Source organism: Poecile atricapillus, chromosome 5 (genome assembly GCF_030490865.1).
Source record: "Poecile atricapillus isolate bPoeAtr1 chromosome 5, bPoeAtr1.hap1, whole genome shotgun sequence".
Classification (NCBI taxonomy): Eukaryota; Metazoa; Chordata; class Aves; order Passeriformes; family Paridae; genus Poecile; species Poecile atricapillus.
In genome coordinates this window covers 27,151,436-27,172,924 of record NC_081253.1, presented here as the reverse complement: position 1 = coordinate 27,172,924, position 21,489 = coordinate 27,151,436, and the positions used below count along the sequence as shown (strand labels likewise).

The window sequence follows — 21,489 nt, the reverse complement described above, 5'->3', positions numbered from 1 at the left end:
TTGGTGATTTTAATACTTATTTATTGTAACCATTGATATTGGGTACAGCACAATGAAACCCAAAATCAGCTAGATGTCAGTATGAGGAAAAGTTGAAACCTGTTTGCAGGGTTGAGCTTTTTAATGCCCTCTGTGACTCCCAATAGCTGCATACTGTGTGTCTTAAGCACATACCTGCTGCAGCTGGGCTGCCTTGCTTTTCGTACTGATCTCACTGTCTTAGCTGTGAGACCAAGGTGCTGTCTGCTGGATGGCAGCATAAACTCAGTATCCACAGCCTTGATGGATCCACAAACATTGGCTGTGCACAGTAGTCACCCATTGTCTCCTAAAATAACCCCTCATTCACTTTAAAGCATATGCACTCAGACATATTTTCTCTGTCTCTGCTTATTTGAATAAGCAAATAATTTTAACTTTTTTTAAAAAGTGTAATTTGCATACTTTTCTTTCTCAGAATATGATTATGTCTTGAAATGTTTGCACAAAAATACATAGATTGACCTTGTTATTAAGAAAATGTCTACTTTTGTTTTGGAACAGTTTAAAAAACTGTTTTATAAAATGCTGAATAAAAACCATCTGACAGAGTGAGGGCACAACTGATTTTGCTTAAGTGTGGCAAGTAAGAAGTATTGCTTCCTTCAGAAGCTTGTCTCCTGTTGGGAGGCTGAAGACTGATTACATGGAGGATGTGCCAGTTTGAAAATAGTGCTGATTGCACTTGCATGGAAAATGAGTTATTTCAGCTGTTCATTGCAGAAGCTGTAAAATGCTTGGTTGTTCTGATGTGCTTTTCTGTCCAGAAAATAACATTGTGGATTTTTTTTTTTTTAAATTTAGTTATATTTTTTTTATCATCAACATTTAGTTACAAGGTTGTGTTCTGTGTAAATTAACATACTCAAATTTGTGTGGGTCCACAGTGATATTTCTAATAAATCCATGGATGTAATTTTTAATTTCTTAACAATTATGTAGTCTGAGACCCAGTATTTTTGAGTTCCCAAGCCTTGGTAAGGGGAAGCCCTGCTGACAGACTGACCTTCCAAAAGTGGCAAGTAAAACTCACAGTAGATTCCCAAGTGGTAGCAAAATTCATTTCATTGGGAGGCAGTTTTCACACTGAGGCTTGGAGAGTCCACAGATTGTACAGAATATTTTCCTCACTCTCTTTAGAATCTTGTGGACCCTGGAGTAAACAGAAATGGAGATCTCATATCTCCTCTAGGCACTGAACACATCCTGATTCATCAGGGTATCAGCAGTTGTCTTAACTAGGGCTTTCCAGGTTTGTGGTGTTGCTTGGTTACCATAATTCCCACAACTCTCAAATAAAGAAAGTAAAGCAAATGTGAAAGAAAATCCACCTGGTTTCTATTTATGGGCTAGGCTACTGTACAGCTCCAAACAAAACAGAATTGTAAATCCTCTGCAGCTTCTTTAATGGTCATTTTTTTTCCTCAAGTATTCCACTTAGCTACTCCCAAAGGCTTTCTCTTTTAAATATGCTTTGTATTGAACAACTGCTGGGATTCAGCACAAACTTGTCTAGTTCAGAAGCTGGAATCTTCACAAATTATGGCTTGTGTCATCAGCCAGTCTTGGTAGCTCAGACTGGGATACCTTTTCAGGTAGACTTTATGTGCATCCTTAGGACAGGGCAGAGCGGGAAAATCTTTGCTTGGAATATGTTAGGGAGTATTTTCTTTAGTAATGATGATAGTGAACTATGTTTGGCTAAAGATGTCATGTCAATTTTTTAATATTTCCAAATGTAGCTTCAGAAGTCCTCACCTGCCCTTAAGGGGAATAATTTTAGTGTGCGGGCTCATGTGTTTCAGGGAAAATTCTCATCTTAATTTCAGTTAGCTGATCTTGACCAAGTCCACAGACACTCTGAGAATTTGATTATAGCATATATGTCTTGAGTAGCTATTCTCTTGCTATCCCTGTTCCACCAAAGAGTTCTGTAAAATGAAAGGTACTCTTTTTTTAATCACTTCCAGGCTGAGTTAGATAACTTTTAAGACAGTCATTCTATTGCTGTGTAACAAAGCAGCTTAAGTTGTTTTTCATGAAGTTAACTCCCAAAATAACGCATTTTTGGGAAATTGTGGATGAGTTTCTTAGTGAAGAGAGCTTTCCATAAGCCTGCTAAGGTCACAGACAACGTACCTCATTATGGTACAGTTGGTTACAGAAACCCTCAGTTTTTCAGAATGGAGAAAACTAAAATAGAGATATCTATGAGTCAGAGATTGAGGGAAGACAAACATATCCAAGTGAAACACAGCTTTTTTTCCCCCAGCTGTGGAAAAAACTATCCCCATTTATCAGAAGAATAGTATGTATATGAAGTAGACATCAATTCTTGTATGAAGTAGAACTTGTAAGTGTTGCCCTGTGTTCATTGTCTGAGAACTCATGTTTAAGTGGGGCCTGCAATTCAGTCCTCTTACCATTTTGGGCTTCCAGTGGGTCCAGTTCTTCTAACAGTGGAGAGATTTCTCATCTGGTGAGATACCAGGTGTTCAGTGGTGTGATGTTGAAATTCCAGTATCATCTGGCTCATCTATGTCTGTGTTACAGATCTGTTCTGGCTCCAGTACTGTCAGGAGGAATTGGATTAGGCCTGTAATGATTTGGGAATAAATTGTTGACTGATGTTACATTAGGAGGAGTAAGAGACTGAAATAATGAGATCATTGGTAGGAGAGAGAATAAAGGTGCTTACAGACAGTTGAACATGAATCCTATCATTTACCCAACTGTGATATCATTGTCTGACTTGTGTCACTGAACAGAAATCTGGTATAGGATGAGAGGTGGTTTGGTCCTGAAGCTTTTATTTGGTTGTTTCCCAATCCTAATGCCAACAGATTCTTTTGCTATACAAACTCAGGCAAATAGCAGATGAGGATAGTTTTAGACAGAAAGCCCTATGCTGCTTTACAGTCATACACATCTCTTGTTGCAGTAAGAGGCACACGTTGTAAATGTGGATACGAACTGTCCTCTGAAGGCTGGATCCTGCTGAGTGTGTTTTTGCACTGCATGCCCTGGCCAGGGTTAGAAACTGCAGTGCACAAAATGGAGCATCTTGGATTAAAGGCAGGCAGATTTCAGCTTTGGAAGTTGTTGTTACTAATTGACTGATACTGACAGGATCTTACCACTGTATTGAAGTGTAGCAGTGACAGACAAAGAGAAACCCTGGTTTACTTTGACTACATCAGAATTCATAATCTCTGTTGGGCATAAGGTTGAGAGTGGATGTCTTAAGGTCTGACTGTGACAGGTTTGTTTTCCATGTGCTAAACAGCTGCATTGGCAGTTAGGAAAATGTGACTCACTAGCTAGGCCCAAATCAAAACCCAGAAGAGGGCCAAAAATCCCCAAGTACCATAATCATCAACAAAATCTCACTTTTTTCTGTGTGGACCAGCAAGCTGTAAATAGCCTTTGCAGTCATTCATATCAACATTCAGAGGATCCCCTGCCTTGTGCCGATTTTCTTCTCACCTATATGTTCCATCAGTGGCCTCATCAAAGAAATACCCTGAAATGAAAGCTAGCTTATCTGTAATCCAGTGTTTCCTTTGTTATCAGCGTTCATCTCAGCACACTGTGCCTCCGATTCCTCTATGAACCTAGCTTTTAATATTTTTTTTTCAAATAAGCAAAAAAACAAGCCAAAACAGAAGCCAAACAAACTATTCTTAACAGACTGATAACTTCCAGTTAATTGCAGTGCTACTATAGCTACTATATACAATATGGGATATATTTAGCACAGTATTTTGCACAGGTGTGCCAGTCCTATTTGTATAGGGTATTTACTTGGGAATGGAGGGATTGCAGGTTATGTTTGTTGTTAGGGTCTAGAAGGCTCATGGGTCTTCAGTGGAATTAGAAAAGTGCAGTGTTAGAGTTTTTGAGCTCTTCTGTGTGATGTGTGTGTTGTGAAATCCCTAGGTTAAGGCTGCGGTCAGGGTTAGACATCAGAAGAAAAGGGATCAAAGGCCTTGTTTTACTCTTCTGAAGAGTAAAGATTCCTGTACAATGAGAACTCCAATCTGTAGTGTTACGTAGCTCATGTTATGCTTTGATTCTGCTCTTTAGGTTCATTAAGCGCCCTGTCACAATGAATAGCTGTTTTATAGAAAATAAATAGATTTAAACTTTGTGTCTGGTTCTTCTGTTGTCACATATCACATTAATAGTAGGATTACGGAACTGTTGAAAAAGTCACAGCTCAAGATGGTTAGGGATTAAAATGCTTGGTTTATTTGTATGTTCTGCTGGGCTGTAGCACTGTGATGTGCCCAGATTCCTGGCAGGTATTTGGTCTTATATTGGTTTTGTTGTTTGTTACGGAGCTCTGGTGCATGTGCAGTTTAGTGATGTGATATCTAAAGCTCTGCTTTTTCCTCTCCATACTCTGCAGTGGAGGACAATGTGTTAAAGGTTCTGTGAGGGGATATCATGTCATCTCCATGCATGTGGCCTTCCTTGGCCGTGGGTCTGCCACAGAGGAATATGGGCCACTGTTTTTCAGTCTGTATTCTAAGGCCTGCAAAGCAGTGACAGCATGTCTTCCCATTTCAGGGTCTTTTTGTTGTTTGGGAATAAAAATCACTTCAAGAATTGACCTTTCATTATCATGGGAAATTACCTTGAATATTTGCACATTAAACAACAGTATTTTCTGTGATGATACATAAGTGGAATAAGTTTCCTTTTTACTGTTGTACCTTTACTCTTGATTTCCTTTCTCCGCCCTTGAGTCATTTTTTCCTGTGTACTGTTTGATAACATGTCATGGACCATTGAGTAAAGACAAAGTGGTGATTTAGGAAGGTGATCAAACTGTGGAAAGATGTCCTGTTGAGTTAATTATTTTTTTTCAAGGTAACACATCTCATTTGGTCAAATTTGATAGATGTAGTATTGCTTAGAAAGAACAAATCTTTACTGCACCCAGTAAAATGGGGAGGGCTTATAATTTTACATATAGTGTACAGTTGGCTATCTGCTTTGTAACTTGATGGTGATGATAAACAAGAACTTTGGACTTCAACTTTTTGCTTATGTTCTTTTGTCTTTTAAAATAATTTTTAATAATAGCTCTCAAGGGGCAATAATTATAATTCTGGCTTGAATAATTTCATACCAGTGACCGTATTTCTTGACCACATCAATAAATGGGATTCTGACATTATCTATCACTTTCTTCTTCAATTCTTGTGAAATTCCAAAGGACAAAAATTATCAGAAGAACTCATTAAGCAGGAGGAAAAAATATTTTTTTGAAGTTATAAAGCTCTTGCCATTTGACTTTTCCAGGTTTTAGTTTTCCAGTGAAGTTGGAGATGATTCTCCTCTGTAGCCTTGGTTGAAGAAGATCAAAACTAGGGTTTAGCAGGTGGTGTGATGCAGGAAAAAAGAAGAATCACTAGGGTGCCTCAGTGCTATAATGTCCATGATCTGAACTGCTGTGTTTAAATCCTAAAAATACTTCCTGCAGACTACAGGCAGTGCTGGAAGGAGTTAAATGTCTGTATGTTGGTGTAAGAAATGCAGTAGCTGTTAGGAATGTTGTTGTCTTCTCTGTTTTGATTCGGGTGCTCACTGGACAAAAGGGATGAGTTCTCAGCCCTTCCTTGTGTCCCTTTGAGGAAAACAGCCAAATCTTCCCCTTGCTTGCCCCAAAGGAAAAACTCCTGGTAGGGCCATCACATAGGCCTCCTTCCCAGTGCTTGGCTGGGGTATCCTGCCCAAAGGCAAGGAATTGGTTATGCTTCCCTCACCAGGTTTCCAGCCCTTCTATTTATCTCATGGATCTGTGCCTGTTGTGTGGATCCCAACACCCAGAAGTGCTCTTTAACACTGACATGTGTGAGTACTTGTATTTCTTCACTGAAGCATCACATTTTAAATTGCTCTATTCATTCCTTTGATTTTGAACATAACTGTGACTCAGCAAGCCATGCAGAAATGTGTGTTTAGATTGTAATGGACTTTGGGACATAAGCTATGAGAGTCTTTGTTGTGCGAACCTTTGCCAGGTGAAGTGCTTCAGGGAACATCTGGCTGTTTTGGATGCAGAAACAATTAAAAGCTTTCTGCCTTGTTTTAAACTAAGACCTGTGATGCTGACAAGACTTTTACAGTCTAAAATTCATTCTGGCCTTGGCAAAATACGTAGTTTCAATAAGGATAAAATGAATAAAATATGATAGCAGTCACACACTTCTAGTCTGTACATAGAGTGAGTATTTTGTAGTACAGAAGGGAAAATTTTTAAAGACAATCCAGTCATAGTGGTTTAGTAGAGGCTGATTTCAGCAGTCAGGATGTTCAGAAACGTTGCAATATTCTCTTAGCATTAGCTGAGGGACTGCTAAACAGATCTTATTGCAAAGCAAACAAGGACCAGTGTGCAACTCACTTAATAGTTGCCAAAGAGGAATAATTTCTATCTGGCATGCATGGTAAACCATAGACCATGACTGCCTTGTCCTCACAACTTCACAAGAGAATGCAAAACTTAACTACTTCCCTGCACTAATGAAACTGGGAGATCAGTTTCCATTCATCCGTGTATGGGTGTAAACAGGCACTCAGTTTTCCTTCCATGTGGTTGTGTGTCTTTAACTTTGGGGACAGTTCCTCTGAAATTTATATGCAAATCAGCAAAGGCCTTGTATTGCGAACAAAGTGCTGGTGTCACTCTTTGGGTTTCCCTTTGTTTCATCTGAGTTAGTATTCTTGAGATGATAATGTTGTTTCTGGAGAATAACCACAGTGAAACTTCACTAGTGCTGCTCAGAGGGGTTTTTGATTAGTACATGCTGCATTATGGTAACTTGCACCTACAGCTCTCTTGCATTAATGATAAAGTAGTTTTTGTTGCTTAAGTTTATCTTTCTGCACATCCCATGTGCTGACTAATTTGAGCTTAAAGTATGTGCTTTAAAAATGGGTTTGTTTCAGGAGTGGATTGTATGTGTATGTGTGGTCAGAAATGGGACTAACAGCGAGGCTTAGGTGATTGCCTGAGCTTTCATGGCAGTGAAGATAGGCCATTAGAAAAGATAAGCCCTGTAAAACAGGTAAGGGCACCCCCATGTGTTGGGCACAGCAGTAAAGGAATGAGGGATGTTTTCTTCACAAAAGTCTCCTGTGAGAAGACAGTAAAGCAAATCAAGAAAAAATTAATTAAGCACTTGTTTGTTTTTTTAACTTCCAGCTTTTTTGGGGGAGATACAGTCTATTGGAGAAGATAGAAAAATAGGAACAGAAACTGGAGCCATTTGCAGTGGTAAGATACTTTTTATCTCTCTTTGCTGATCATTCAGATAGGAAGGTTCTTTACTTACGGGTCTGTCAGTGTAGGAACAAGAAGCCGGGAACTTTGAGAGCTCTTTCACCACAGCAGTGCAGTCTATTTGAACATCTTGGAACCTGAATCATATGGAAACCATTGAGTGGCTTGGATTGGAAGAGATCTTAAAGATTGTCTTGTTCCAAGCCTCTTGCCATGGCCAGGGACACCTTACACTAGACCAGGTTGCTGAGAGCCCCATCTAGCCTGGCCTTGAACACTCACAGGGTTGGGGTAGTTTTGTTTCCAGAGTCTATCATTCACCATTCTATACAAATTTCTTGCCTTTTATCTTCTTTCTCTATGACAGTAAGTTGACCAGCTTAAGCTATATGGTCCTACCACTTCTCCTCACCATCTTTTGTAAATGTTCGAACCACTGTGAAGATGTAGCATGGTTTGCAACTAAAAGTTCTGCTGAAGTCATATCACACCAAGTATAGTCCAAGGTGATATTCAGAGGGTAGTGGGAAGGGGCAGCTTTGTAGTAATTAAAAAATAATAACAATATGCATATAGACTACAAAACTGAGAAATGGGGTCTCTGCAAATGCCTAATTTTAGAGATGGTCTAAACCCCATGGTTTTTGCCGGTTGTTTTGAAGAAATTATTTGTTTGAACATAACAAGTAATTCCTTTTGCCATTTTGTCTGAGGGAGGCAGTTTCTCTGTGTCTAGCATGTTAAAAATCATAAGGTAAGTCTGTTCCAAGCCTGAATCTAACAAGTGGGCTACTATGACCTCATCCTTCCATGTAATTCTAATGGAGATGACCATTTTTTTCAAATGTCCACAAGGTTCTTCAGTTTCCTTGCAGTTTAGACGCCTGGATTGTGTCCCTTATGAATGGCTTCCTGAGAAGTCATCACTGAATCACTTAATTCCTCAATTTTAAATCTGTAAAATGCACTAACAATACTCCTGCACTTAAGCATGGGTGTCACAGTGACAAATACAATCATGTATTGAAGTTTCTGAAATACTATTATAATAAATAGATTGAAGGAGAACTCCTTTCATTTGCACATTATTCACTTCACGCACCCTGTTTCTTTGGTGGGGGCAGTTATGCTGTTTCTTAAGGATTTCCTTTCTTCTTCAGACTTTTTACACAGAATTGCCACATGGCAAACTTTCAAAGCTTTTGGTAGTGGAAAGCTCACAGGGAGTGGCTGCATAGAATCAGTCTGGTAGTTAATAGTTCAGCCTGCTAAACTCGGTAGTGGTGAGCTGTGTGACTTCCTCAGAGGAAAGAAGAAAAAGATACGTGCCCAGAGTGGTTCTTGTGCATCTGCTGATTGCAAGTGTGGCCAAGTACATGATGAAATATTGCTTGTCTGGCTCTGAGCTCTGTATAGTACAAGCAGAGTGACTCATCGGGTCAGTTGCTGACCAGAAGTTGAGCTGTCAGAAACAGATGGGCTGCCTAGAGAGCGAGATATCTTGGAAGCATCTCCACCCTTGTCAGCAGTGTTATACAGCACAGGGTTTTCTCAGAAGCAGTGTTTTCTGTGAAAGATGCTGGTTTTTCAGCTACATTTTGGTCTTCCACACCAGAAGGCGTGGCCTTGAGAATAAGAAAATTTGCTGGCTTGATAGTGAACATCCATCTTTGTGAAAACTGTACTTGGAGGGGCAGTAGTAAGGAGGTCAGTGAAGTTCTTAAAACTTGCAAAGTGATTGCTTTTCAGCTCTGAGAAACCTTCAGATTGCTACTAAAAGATGTCTGTGTGTAAATGTTCTTTCTGCAAATGAAGCCAAAAATTTTAATCAACTCTGAAAATCTTTTCATGTAGTTTCCTCCATTTCTTTACCCCTCAGCAGAATGAGAATAACAAATGCTTCCTCAGACTGTAGAGTTGGGATGAGGATTATACTCAGCTCAGGTATTTGGAGGTAAAGTGCCCTACAAGTATCTAGAGGAATAGAGTTTTTGTAGACACTGAATACTGGGGCAAGTTGTGGCTCAGAATCTGAGAAGAGAGTACAGCAGTCTGGGATGGGTTTTCAATTTGACTTGCTGTGGTGGGTTCACCCTGGCCAGCAGCCAAGCACCCACACAGCTTCTCACTCCCTGCAGCAGCTCTCCACAGGGGGATGGAGGAGAAAATAGGGAGAACAAAGACAGCTCTTGAGTTGAGTTAAAAAACAATTTAATAGGTGAAGAAAAAGTGGGTTCAGGGGGTGAAAAACAAGCAGAGCAAGGGAGATGGCACACCAGATGATGGGAGACTGATACCCAACCAGTCTCCAAATAACAGCCAAAAAACTTGCTTGAAAACAAAAATATCCTTTTCTTCCTTTATCCCAGTTTTTATTTCTGAACTTGAGGATACATCACATGAAATAGCTGTGTCCCATCCCAGGCTCTTGCCCACCCTCAGCCTGGCTGTGGGGGTATAGTGAGAAACAGAGGTGGCCTTGACACTGTGCAAGCACAGCTCAGCAATAGCCAAAACACTGGTGTGTTGTCAGCAGTGTTGTAGCCACAGAGCCAAAACACAGCACCATATGGGCTGCTGTGAAGAAAGTTAACTCCATCCCAGTCAGACCCACCACAACCCCAAACCATACTGCATTTTTACTTACTTTTGAATGTAAACTGAAAAAGGAATTATCAGAACAAAGTCCTATTGTAAGAACAGAGTATTCTTGATTAAAAATGTTTCGTTGTACATGGAAATGTGAAATTTTCATTAGAATCATGCACACTTCTGAAACTTCTTTTTTGAACTTCTGAAAAAGTTCAAAAAGACTCTTGAGAATTTGCTGAAGTTAATTTTTTGCTGAAAAGTGTCTCAAAATATCTGTTTTGGGGAATTCAGTAGCACTTATGTGCTTGTCTGAATGGGGCCTGCATTCAAGCTGACTCTGTCCTGCAAGAGCAGTTCTGGAGAAATTATAGCCAGTGTGAACTTCAGACCTATGTCAGAAAAGGGTAATTCTCTAATTGCTTGTAGGTGCATCTTGTTACTGTCTGTATAAGTATGTAATTTTGTGCCTTAAAATAATCAACTCTGTTAAGGTTCATGATTAGAGCAGGTGGTTTTTCTTTGCCATTGATAACTTCCATTTTCTGTTCCCTCTATGGAGTTGAGGACAGTTGGAACAGGTTGGAAGAATTATGGAAACCTTTGTTTTCGGTAGCAAAGGAACAAATGTTCTCTGAGGCCACTAGGATGGAATATGTATTCTGCTAGAAGGGAGGATCAAGGCAGTAATTTGTGCCCTCTCCAAAAGCAGGGTCTATGTGGAGATAAAGTGGTGAAAGAGTTCTTGTAATTTTTTCTTCCAACTGCACAGTTCAGGCAATTTAAAAAGAGCCAAAGCATTCCCTGTTTGCTGTGCTCTGATTGTGAGCAAGGTGGCTAGACTGTGTGATTTCAGTTAATGAGCAGAATTCCTGGAAAAATAGTGATAGATAAAGTTCACGTCTTGGAAAAACTCTGTGTATCAATATTATTGGGAAGTAAATAGTGTGTTTAAGGAAGACAACCAATGGAACTGAATCTCATCCTGTGTAAATTGTGTCTCATATGTGGTTCCTTTTTTTTCTTTTTTTCTCCATTATTGGAGAGTCCAAACATTAAGCAACTATAAATCCAGATCTCTTAAGCCAAAGTCCTTGGTTCTGTGGATGCCAGTGACAGAGCTCTGTTAACCACAGAATCCAGTCATAGCTCACATCTGCTGCCTTCAGAGCCAGCCCTTCTTGTTTTGGTGTGTGGCTAAATCAGAGATGTGAATTTGTGGCATTCACAGCTCTGACTGTGCTTTTGTCTACAGTAAGAAATTTGTATGAGTGACTGCCAGAACTGCTCATTATGAATGAAGATGATAACTTGGTGCATGGCTTCATGAAAATACAGTCAAACACTTTGTAAAGGACTAGGTATTCAGGAGTCACCTCTGCCTTTACTTGGTGAGGCTTTAGAATAAATGAAGGAAAGGCGTGACTGATACAGTGCTTTACTTGATAATAAATGCTGTGGTCAGTTCCTCTGTGTCTGCACAAGCCATGGTAACTTCCTGCTTTGTTAAGCTGAACTTTGCTTATCCCAAGTTGTGCTGTGATGTGGGCTTTTTGGGAAAGGGTAGCGGGCTGACAGGGAGTTCAGTCAGCTTTTGGGGAACCCTTGCTTAGCTGGTGTTTGAGAAATGTTTTGGTTTTGCTGAAGTAGCTTCAACCAAACTCTAAAAAAACTCATTTGATTGGGAAATTCCTAGCTAGCTCAGTTTATTGTCTGGCAGTTCTTACTACTGACAGGATGGTTAGAGCAGGTTGAAATACTGGGAGTGTGACTTGCTGAGACTTTGGCTTGCTCGGTGTGGTAACCCTGTTAACCAGCAGTGGGTTTTTTATAGCTCCTACATGCAATATATAAGAACTTGTCAATGCTGCTGTAATGTTGCTAATTAACAGAGTGAGAGTTAGCAGTTAAAACAATTTAGAAGTTCCCATACAAAACATGCTGTTTTGCATGCTTGTGGTGGATTGACCCTGGCTGGATACCAGGTGCCCACCAAAGCCTCTCTGTCCCTCCTCTCCTCAGCTGGGTAGGAGAGAGAAAATGTCACAACAGGCTCGTGGGTCAAGAGGACAGGGACAGATCACTCAGCCATTACCATCACAGACAAAACAGACTAGACTTAGATAAATTAGCCTAATTTATTACCAGTCAGTAAGAGTAAGATAATGAGAAAAAAACCCTCAATTTTAAAACACCTTCCTCCCAGCCATCCTTTCTTCTCAGGCTTAACTTTACTCCCAAGTTCTCTAACTCCTCTGCAGAGCAATGCTGATGGATGGGTGATGCAGGTTATGGTCAGTTCATTACACATTGCATCTGCTGATCCTTCCTCCTCAGGGGAAGGACGCCCCACACTCTTCCCCTCTTCCAGTGTGGGGTCCCTGCCGTGGAACACAGCCCTCCGTGAAGTTCTCCAACATGGGGCCTTCCCACAAGCTACAGCTCTTCACAGACTGCACCAGTGCAGATCCCTGTACTGCACCAGCAAGGGTCCCTTCCCATGGGGTGCAGTCCTTCAGGCACAGCCTGCTCCAGCGTGAGCCCCTCATGGCATCGCAAGTCCTACCAGCAAACTTGCTCTAGCATGGGCTAGGACCCTTTCCAAAAGTCCACAGGTCACTGCCAAGAGCTTGTTCCAGTGAGGGCTTCCCACAGGGATACAGCCTTCTTAAGGCATCCAGTTGCTCCAGTGTGGTGTCCTCCATGGGCTGCAGGTGGATCTCTGCATCCCTGTGGACCCCATGGGCTGCAGAGGCACTGCTGCCTCACCTTGGGCTGCACCACAGGCTGCAGGGGAGTCTTGGCTCCGGTGACTGGAGCATGTCCTGCCCTTCTCTACTGATTTTGGTGTCTGCAGAGCTGTTCCTTTCACATAGTCTTTCTTAGTCCTCTCTCTACCCACAGTTGCTGCTGCACAGCTTTTAGCATCCTGCCCTTCTTACCTCTGTTATTCCAGAGGCTCTACCGTGGTTGCTGACAGGATTGACTTTGGCCTTATGTTACCTTATCCTCCAAAGCTGCATTAAGTACTCATCTGCAGAAATTCTGGACAGATGCAAAGTAAAGGTTTGTCCACGGAATTTATCATTTCATGGATTCTGGCATGCCAAAGATAAGATTGCTTCCAGTGAATGAATGGGTGCAAACAGAAGAGCTGAAAGATGCTTTGTATCTGTGCTATACAGTGTGACTGAGCTTACCTGTCTTTGAGAAAAGTACCTTAAAATAAGCCATACTTTTATTTTCTTGAAAATGTTCCTCAACAAATAAGTATCTTCTTTTCATTCTGTTGATAAGATTACTCCATTTGTTGTCCATATGTCTTAGCTAGTCAAACAGCTTTATCTCTGGATTGCCCTTGCCAAGTTAAGAAATCTGTAATTTAAAAAAAAAATCCAAAATCTTAATATACCTGTCTAAACAGGGACTTCAGTTCATGCATGTCAGCAACACTTCATATGCTATTGATCTTCAGAAGCAGAACAGTTTTTTGAGGTTGTCTCCTGACTATTGGGGAGGGTATGGAAGGGGGGGACTGGTCAAGGCACCTTTTCATATTTTTGGCAGTACACAGTCTGTATTGATTGACTGTACTTTCAGAATTAATGTTGAAGTAGCTGGGTAGTGTGGGTTTCAGTTGAAAAAAATAATGGGTTTCTTTTGGATTTCACCTCTAAAAAGTGCAGTTCAAAGTCCAGTAAATGCTCTAATAGCTGCTTATTCATGTGTAATAGCAATCAGATTGAAGGGACTGTATGAACAATAAGTTGTTATGCGTTAACTTATTTATGTGCTTTTGTTGTTAGTTCCAGGAATACTTTTTGTTAACATCAGAAAATCAACTTTTTCTTTGGCAGTAGGAAGGTGGGGGAGGAGAGGAAGACTAGCATTTGTTGTAAATCTAAGAATATCAAAAGGTCTGTGGCAGTGACAGTGTAGTGTCTGTCTCTACAGGTTCTGTTAATATGGGAATACTACTAGGCCTGTGTCTGTTCATTGTGGATATACATCAGGTCATTTTACTAGAGAAACTTGTAAACATTTGTTGGAGCTTTTATGTACGTATATTTGTGTGTGTGCATATGTATATAATGTATAATAATTTATATACTGTTCAAGGAAAAATTTGCATCTTCTTCAAAGGAGCTGTATGAGGTGACTTGCTTATAGAAAATGAAAGGCTGCATTTAATTTCAGTGTTTGGTTTTGGAAGGTTCAGACTGCTTTGGCACATTTAAATCAGGTGTTTACCTTCAAGGAGATATATATAACCTCACTGACTCATAAAGTATGCTTATCCATACTTTAAATATATGTTACTTACCTGAGGTCTCACCACACTAAGGCTTCTTCAGGTCTGTCTTGCCTCCAGTTGAGCACCTGGCTTTTATCAGTTCTCATCAGAAACCTTTTATTCAGGGAGCTCTTTCAGAGCTCTGGTGAAGTGCTTCCTTTCCCCATACTCACTTGTAAACTTGCCAACTCATCATGACTGTGGTGCTTTCTTATGCTCTTGGTCAGGGCAGCTCTGATGACTTCTTCTCTGTCTGCAGCTGGGGAGGGCTCTTGTGGGGCCAGCAAGAAGCTGCTTCAAGTCCATGTAGCTCTTCAAAGGATTATATTTGCTGAGAGTCAGCCTTGCCCATTTAGCAATGGTAAACTAGTTCTTCAGAGATGTCTGAGCAAGAAGGAAAGCTGATGTGGACTTCAAATACTTAATAGAAAGAAGGCTGAAATCAGAATAGCTCCAGGACCATCTTTGAAGTTGGGGTTTATTCCAAGATTGAGAATTTATACTGTGCCAGTCTGCTAGTAGAAGTTTGATTCCTTGTGATAATTTATTTCTTGATGTCCAAAACAAGTGTGAATTTGAACACTTCCTGACATTCACTTTTGTACTCCTGCCCTTATGGTTTAGAGAAACCACTGTGATTGAGGCTAGTAATAATGCTTGCACTTTACATACTTCCCTGTTAGCATTCCCATGCCGTGCTCTTGTAGCAGTCCCCATTTGGGCAACCGCAGAAGCAAATGAAGCGACGCTGTCTCTTGGCATCCCGTTCTGAGCTGAAATAGGAGCCAGCATAAATGGCTTAATAGCTCAAGTCCCTGGCAAGAACAGCTTGGAAGATAATACCTCGTTTTTAAAAACTGAAAGTTAACCTTTTTGTTGTTTTGCAGGAGTTTTGCATGTTGTTTTACAGGCAGATGTAGAATTTGAGTAGATTGTTTTTTGCTATTTCTGTGCTCTTTATCACTATGCTTAGGAAGATATTTTGAGGCGCTTGAGGAAGAGCAAGAGGCTAATGTTTATTTTGGCAAGTCTTACTGTGGAAAGTGAGTTTTCTCAGTCTGAATTTTTTTTTCCAGAACTTCCAGCCCTCCCTCCTGCCTATCAGAGAGAACCATTTTACTGACCATGTAGCTGAATTCATCTATTGTCAACTGGGCTCAGCTCTACTAGTATGATATATGTAGTAAAACTGGGAATTCAGATAATGCTGAATCACAGTGATGCTCTGCAGATGTTTCTTTAGGACACCAGCCAGCAGAACATGGGCTCTAGGCTTCCAGCAACATTCTCATGCAGAAGTGGGGCAGTAGAGCTCCTGGGTGCAGTCCCTGAAGTGGGGACCATCAGAAGCCAGCAAATGGGTACTTTATCCTGAGCAGCCACTGGGCAGTTGTGGTTGTTATGCAGTGGTCCTGGGTTTCCTACCTTTGGAGCTCTGGGGATATGCTTTTGCTGGCTCTTACCTGGCTCTAGGAGGCTAATAGATGTGTTTGAGGAAAATAAGAAAACTCTTTAGGGAAAGTCCTCTTCTAAGAATGGCCATGGGGTTAAAGTACTCTTGCAGTGTGGCAGCAGGCTGGTTTGGAGCAGGCACTAGATCTTCCGTGTCTGTAGGCTGGAAACATTCCCTTGTCACTGAGCTGCTGGGATGAGTTTTTTCTCTCTCTTCTATTTGAGCTGTTTCATGTTCTTTATATAAACATTTATAGAACTCCTCATTTTTTCCAAAATTCCAAAGATTTTAATGAGTTGATAATTTCCTACTATGAAATGACAAATTGTTGGGTGACTTTCTGCCTTACACTGTTTCAGCCTTTTGGTATTTTCATAGTTTGCTATAGCTTCTTTATGTGGAGTAGAGTTGGTGTTGCTGAGTGTTCCCTTCTTTGGTAAATGGGTGTTTTAAATTGGATGGGTCAGAAAGAGGAGCAATAGGAAGTGTTGTCACCTCAGTTTAGAACTACATGTGCATTTGACCACTCACAGGCTCTTAGCAGTATATTTGATAGTTATTTAGGTGACAAAACCAGCTGGATATGGAGTTCAAACCATGTCCAACAGTTTAGGTGGGAAACTGTTGATTTTAGATTGCTGACTCACTGCTTCACATGGCAAGTTGTGCAGTTTTAGAAAGGATCTGGCTTGAGAATAAATGTTTGGCTACTAATTAGTATAGAAAGGGGATGGGAGGAATTTTCAGAGTGTGTGCCTAAGTCCCTTGAATGTTCACTAGAAAATAGCTCTTCTATCCTGTAAAATGTCCTTTAATGGAAAAGCCTGCTGCTGTGCAATAAGCCTCCCTTCCAGAAATTTGACATTTTTTTGAATCTGAATTCCTAGGTTTTGTTTTAGATGTGTACTGTCACATGTGTTTTGGGGATATTTTTCAATGTTTAGAATGCTATTTTTAAAAGAAATAATGGTACTTACTTTATTTTCAAATTTATTTTACTTAAAAGTATGATTATTTCATAAAGCATTTTATTTATTCTTTGTATGTCTATGTGCCTGCCTATATATATATACACATATATAAATATATATATATATGTATGTATGTATGTCAGCAGTTAGAGAGTATTTGCTTTGTACTGGTACCTGTCTGTTGAAACATGGATGCATAGCTCTACACAGAACTTTCATGTGTCCCCTCCTGCAGCTCTGTTCTTCATTCCAGTAAATTGCTATAAATAATGCAGAGCTGGCCTTTCTTTATGTGCTTTTTAAATTGATCTCCATTGCTCAGATGCAGGATGGCACTAATGACCTTAATATAAACTACTGGTTTGGATCCTTCTCAGACTGAGCCATATTCTGGAGGTAGCAGGTTGTTACACTCCCAGGTCTCTGAGGTGGTAACTGGTGGTCACTGTTAGAGGGTGTCAGTCGCTTGCCATGAGTGACCACCAGCTTGTACAGTGACCCCAGTCTCTGGGGAAGCCACACCAAAACTTGTGTTAAAGAAGAGCTTTGCTTTGATAGGACAGACCCAGCATTCAAAGACAGTACAGGAAGAGGGTTTGCTAGCAGCCTCGCTTGTAGCCAAGGGTGAATTGTTGTCTGTGGAGCAGTGATAGAAAACACAGGCAGAATATTTTGTGATGTCAGTATCAAAAGATATAGTTATATAACTGAATACTTGTAAACTGTTTGGATGAAATATTAATGGAGATTGGGGAAGATGCCAGCTTTCTTTTGACCCTCTCTTAATGTGACCGTGGTAAGGGCTAGAATGTTCCTCTGCAGGATTCTCACACAGTGCAGCTGCAGCACTAGGTGCAGGGAGGACCTGAGGTTCCCTCACACAACACATCTGTGAAAACACAAATGCCTGTGGAGCCCACCTAAGTGGTGGTCTGGCTTCTCACACATTGGAACTGGGAGAGGGAAGCAAGTCAGCTGGCAAGAGGGGAGAAGCACAGGCACTCCCTGCGTTACATGGGTACCATCTCTGCTTAGGAAGGGGAGAGCGTAACAAGGTCAAAGAGCAGTTGGTTTTACCAGAATGAGGTACAGAACTTACTGGTGCCTAAGCATTTTGTTGCAACACTGATTGGACATGGCAGTGTGTCTGTGGTACATGCTTAGAGCCATTCCTGCCCTTGGCAGAAATCTGAGGAGAAGACAGACACTCAGGTACTAAGAACTGTTCTTCCTCACATATCCCACTCTCACCTTTGTCCCTTTTTTCTTTTTAGCAGATAGGTCTGTGGTCTCTCAGATATGGACTTTATAGTGTTAAATAGCATAACTGAGTTCCTGATGCACCACTGCACATTTACCAAACCTTTACCCCTTACTGCCCATTCCCAAGCAAACAGCCTGCAAGGCTGTAGATCTGAGACATCTGCTTCTTCCTCAGACTGTGTAGTCAGACATTTCAGAAATCATCAGGAAGAGGTGATAAACAATGGGGAAGCATAAGCCTCCTTACTGTAGGAATCCAGAGATACATGTGGAATCAGTGAGACGTTTTATTTCCTGCATCCTGTTTCCAGATCTGCAGCCAGTAGGTTTCAGGAAGAGTGTGGTGACCAGTAGAGAGTGTGGCTGCAATAGCTGAGCAGGAGGGAGAATGCAGAGGCAACAGCTGCATTCTGTGATTGAGACAAGCGTGACTGGGGATGGTAGTGGGACTGGACTCTGCAGATGGGGAACGTTCTGGAATGTGTGTGCACTCCCATACATATGTTTATGCAGTTATTTAAAGGAAAAGATTTTGAAGGCCTCAGATGTCATGAAACTTACCCAGGGTGCTTAACTGGTCTGGAGTGGCTAATCTCAAACTTCCAAAAAGAAGGAAGTACCAAATAATGGTGTGGATAGAAAATTTCTACATGCAGTCATTAGAAAGCTATAAAGCAGTACTGGAAAACACCAGTTCTGTATTAATAAAATTTATGTTTGTTTTACTAGATGTCTTCATTCCTAGTGACACAAAAGGACTTAAGGGACATAAAAGGACAGCTGTGAGGATACTTGTTAATATGGCCTGGGTGTTCCTGGTTATGTTTATGCATTTAATTATTATGTTTATCTTTAGGCACAAATCTACAGCAGATACAAAATCATACCCATTGCAAATCTCAAGATACTGAAGACAAATGTCATGAATCTTGGTATTTCTTGTAGTTTCACAATCAGTGGCATGCTAATGTTTGCCCATTTGACCTAATTAATTTTTTCTTCTATTTAAATACAATCTGTGTGAAAATCAAAGTAATTAATTTCTGAAATGCTTTAATTTTGGAATCTCACTCAGGAATTTTTTCAGTCTTTCTGGTGCAACAGTATGAGCTTAAAACTGCATCAGAAAAATAGTGTTCATCTCAGGCTTCATGTGCAGCTCTCTAGTAGTATTTCTTTATAATGAGAAACAAAGTCAAATGTGAAATGGAGGCCATGTGTCTCTGATTCTGCTGGTTTTGCTTTTACCTGGGGCATGTGGAAGTCTGCAGGCAAGGCAGTGTAATATAATATATATGGATGGATAGGAATCCCATTTGAAAATGAGATGTAATTCTGTAGAGAAGGTAGAAATAGAGAAGATGAAAGCATAGTACAGGCTGCTACAATCTCATTAGATACTGTCATGGTTTAATCCCAGCCAGCAACTAAGCACCACACAGCTGCTCATTCACTGCCTCCCCATGGGAGTGAGCTTTGAGTGGCAGAGCTTTGTATGTTGAGCCTGACATCATATGATATGGATGAAATATCCCTTTGCTCAGCTGTCCCGGCTCCGTCCCCTCCCAATTTATTGTGCCACTCAGTCTCCTCGCTGCTGGGGTGGGGTGAGAGGCAGAAAAGGTGCTGATGCTGTGTAAGAAATGCTGGCAGTAACTACAACATCCATGTGTTGTAGCTACTGTGAAGAAAATTAACTCAATCCCAGCCAAAACCAGTGCAGGTACTTAGCATTTTTTTTTCTTATTTTTTGAAGTTCCTCTAAAATGGTGATTCCTTTGTTTGGCCCATACATGTCTAGCTTTTTGGAGCTGGGGGATTTTGACTGAACTATTTGGAAATGAGAAGAGACTCTGTAATTAAAAATAGAAAATAATTAAAATTAATATTCTGGTGTTCTGCTTAATGAAAAATTTTGAATGACAAAATTGTAAACTCTAGTTTTTCTTTTAATAGACAAAGCTCACTCAGTGACTGGGATTACAGAAGCATTGGCAAGGGTCAAGTCAGTTAGACCTGGAATTCTTGGTTTGCTGGGGTAGTATTTCCTTATAAATGGAAACAGTTGCAGTGGGTAGATGAGGAACTATGACTTTTTTGGGGTGTAGGAAAGCATTCATCCATAAGCCTACAGGTGGGAAATCCTACCAATAGCAGATTATTATATGCTGTTTAATGGGGAGTTTTCTGATTCCCCCTTGCCAAAGTTGCGTTTTCAGATGTCAGAAGTGGTGGAGCAGGTGTCACACAGAGTCTCCACTCTGATAGACTTTACTGTGACAGAGTTTTTTTGCAAATTGTATCTTTCTGGCAACCCTTATGCTTTCATAAACTACTTTTCCTCTGTGTATTTGCAAGGAGATTTTTTTGTTGTTGTTGTGAGTGGGGAGCATCTGACAGAGTTTTGAAGTGTGAAATTTAAATGTGCCAGGTTTTGCAGCAGTGAGACAGAGAGTTGTTGTGATTCTTTGATGCTTGAGATGCAGGCAGCCCCACCCACCCATAATGTTGTATAGGATAGAGTGTTTGTCAGCTTTACCCAAGGGTCTGGCTGGCTGGAAGGTGTCTGTGGGCCAAACACCTCTGATGCTGGTACCAGTGGGAAGGTGGTAGGCATTCTTTGGAAGCTTAACACAGCAGTAGTGGGATTTCACTGCTGCTTGGAGACAGAAAGGACACTTGTGTAAAGGCTGGGCAAGCAGCCCATAACATACTTTAGGCTGTGACAGGTGAGCTCTGACATATTTTTCTGCAGTGGTTAAAGGCCGTTCCTGTAACTGTCTGCCTGCTGGACGTTGCTGCTTACAGTTAAGGTCAGCAGGACAGAGCATGTGCCAGCACCATAGATGCCCTGGTTCAGGTTTGTGGTAGCTTAAATTTGCATGAACTAATATGAATTGCTTCATTTAAAAAGAGAAGTAAAACTCTGCCAAAAGTAGTCCTGTCTTCTCTGCAGCATTCCCTTCAATGCTATTGAAATGCTTCATTTTACAAGGCAAGTGAAATGTCTCATTTGGATGTGTGTAGCAACTGTAGAAAAAACTCCCTGTCAGTATTTGAGGTCAGGATGTAATGAGAAACTGAGAGTGATCTCCTGCTCCAGGTAATGCATTTGGAAATCTGTATCAGAAATTAATGACCCGTTTATCTAAAGGATTTTGTAGTTTGTTGAGGTTTTTTTTTCATTAATTTATTTTTCTTGGAAGTCTTTTGGCATGATTTGCAATGACATTTCAGGAGCAGAAATGCAAGCAGGAGATGGTGGAGAAAGACAAAAGCATGTAAGCTGACATTCAAGCTGAGAATCTCTCATATACTCTATGTTTTGTGTGTTTTAAATTTAGTACTCGTATTAAATTAATCTTGGCCAATGCAGAAAATCTTCTGTTAGAGATCTTTGTCCAAACATTCTTTTCTGTGCCTGCTGCTGGTGACATGTAAAGTACTGTTCTCCACTGGCTTTAGGTGCCTTTAGGGCTTGGCTGAGGGTCCTATTTTGATGTTCCACAACTCACAGAGAAAGGAGCTTTGATGCAGAACTCAGGGTGAGAATGTAGCAGCTCAAACTTAGATCCAAGCCTGGAGA

General features: G+C 40.7%; 1 protein-coding gene across 4 annotated transcripts in view; it reads left to right on the top strand.

The window, feature by feature from the left end:
- Positions 1 to 21,489, top strand: part of SPATS2L (spermatogenesis associated serine rich 2 like) — a 76,721-nt gene that overhangs the window by 10,794 nt on the left and 44,438 nt on the right. For 2 of the 4 annotated variants that reach the window (XM_058840171.1, XM_058840172.1), the window contains exon 2: positions 7,256 to 7,327. The exons of the other annotated variants lie outside the window; for them this stretch is intronic. The gene's annotated coding sequence lies outside the window, so the exon portion shown is untranslated. The remainder of the gene's footprint in view (positions 1 to 7,255; positions 7,328 to 21,489) is intronic. 4 annotated transcript variants of the gene reach the window in all.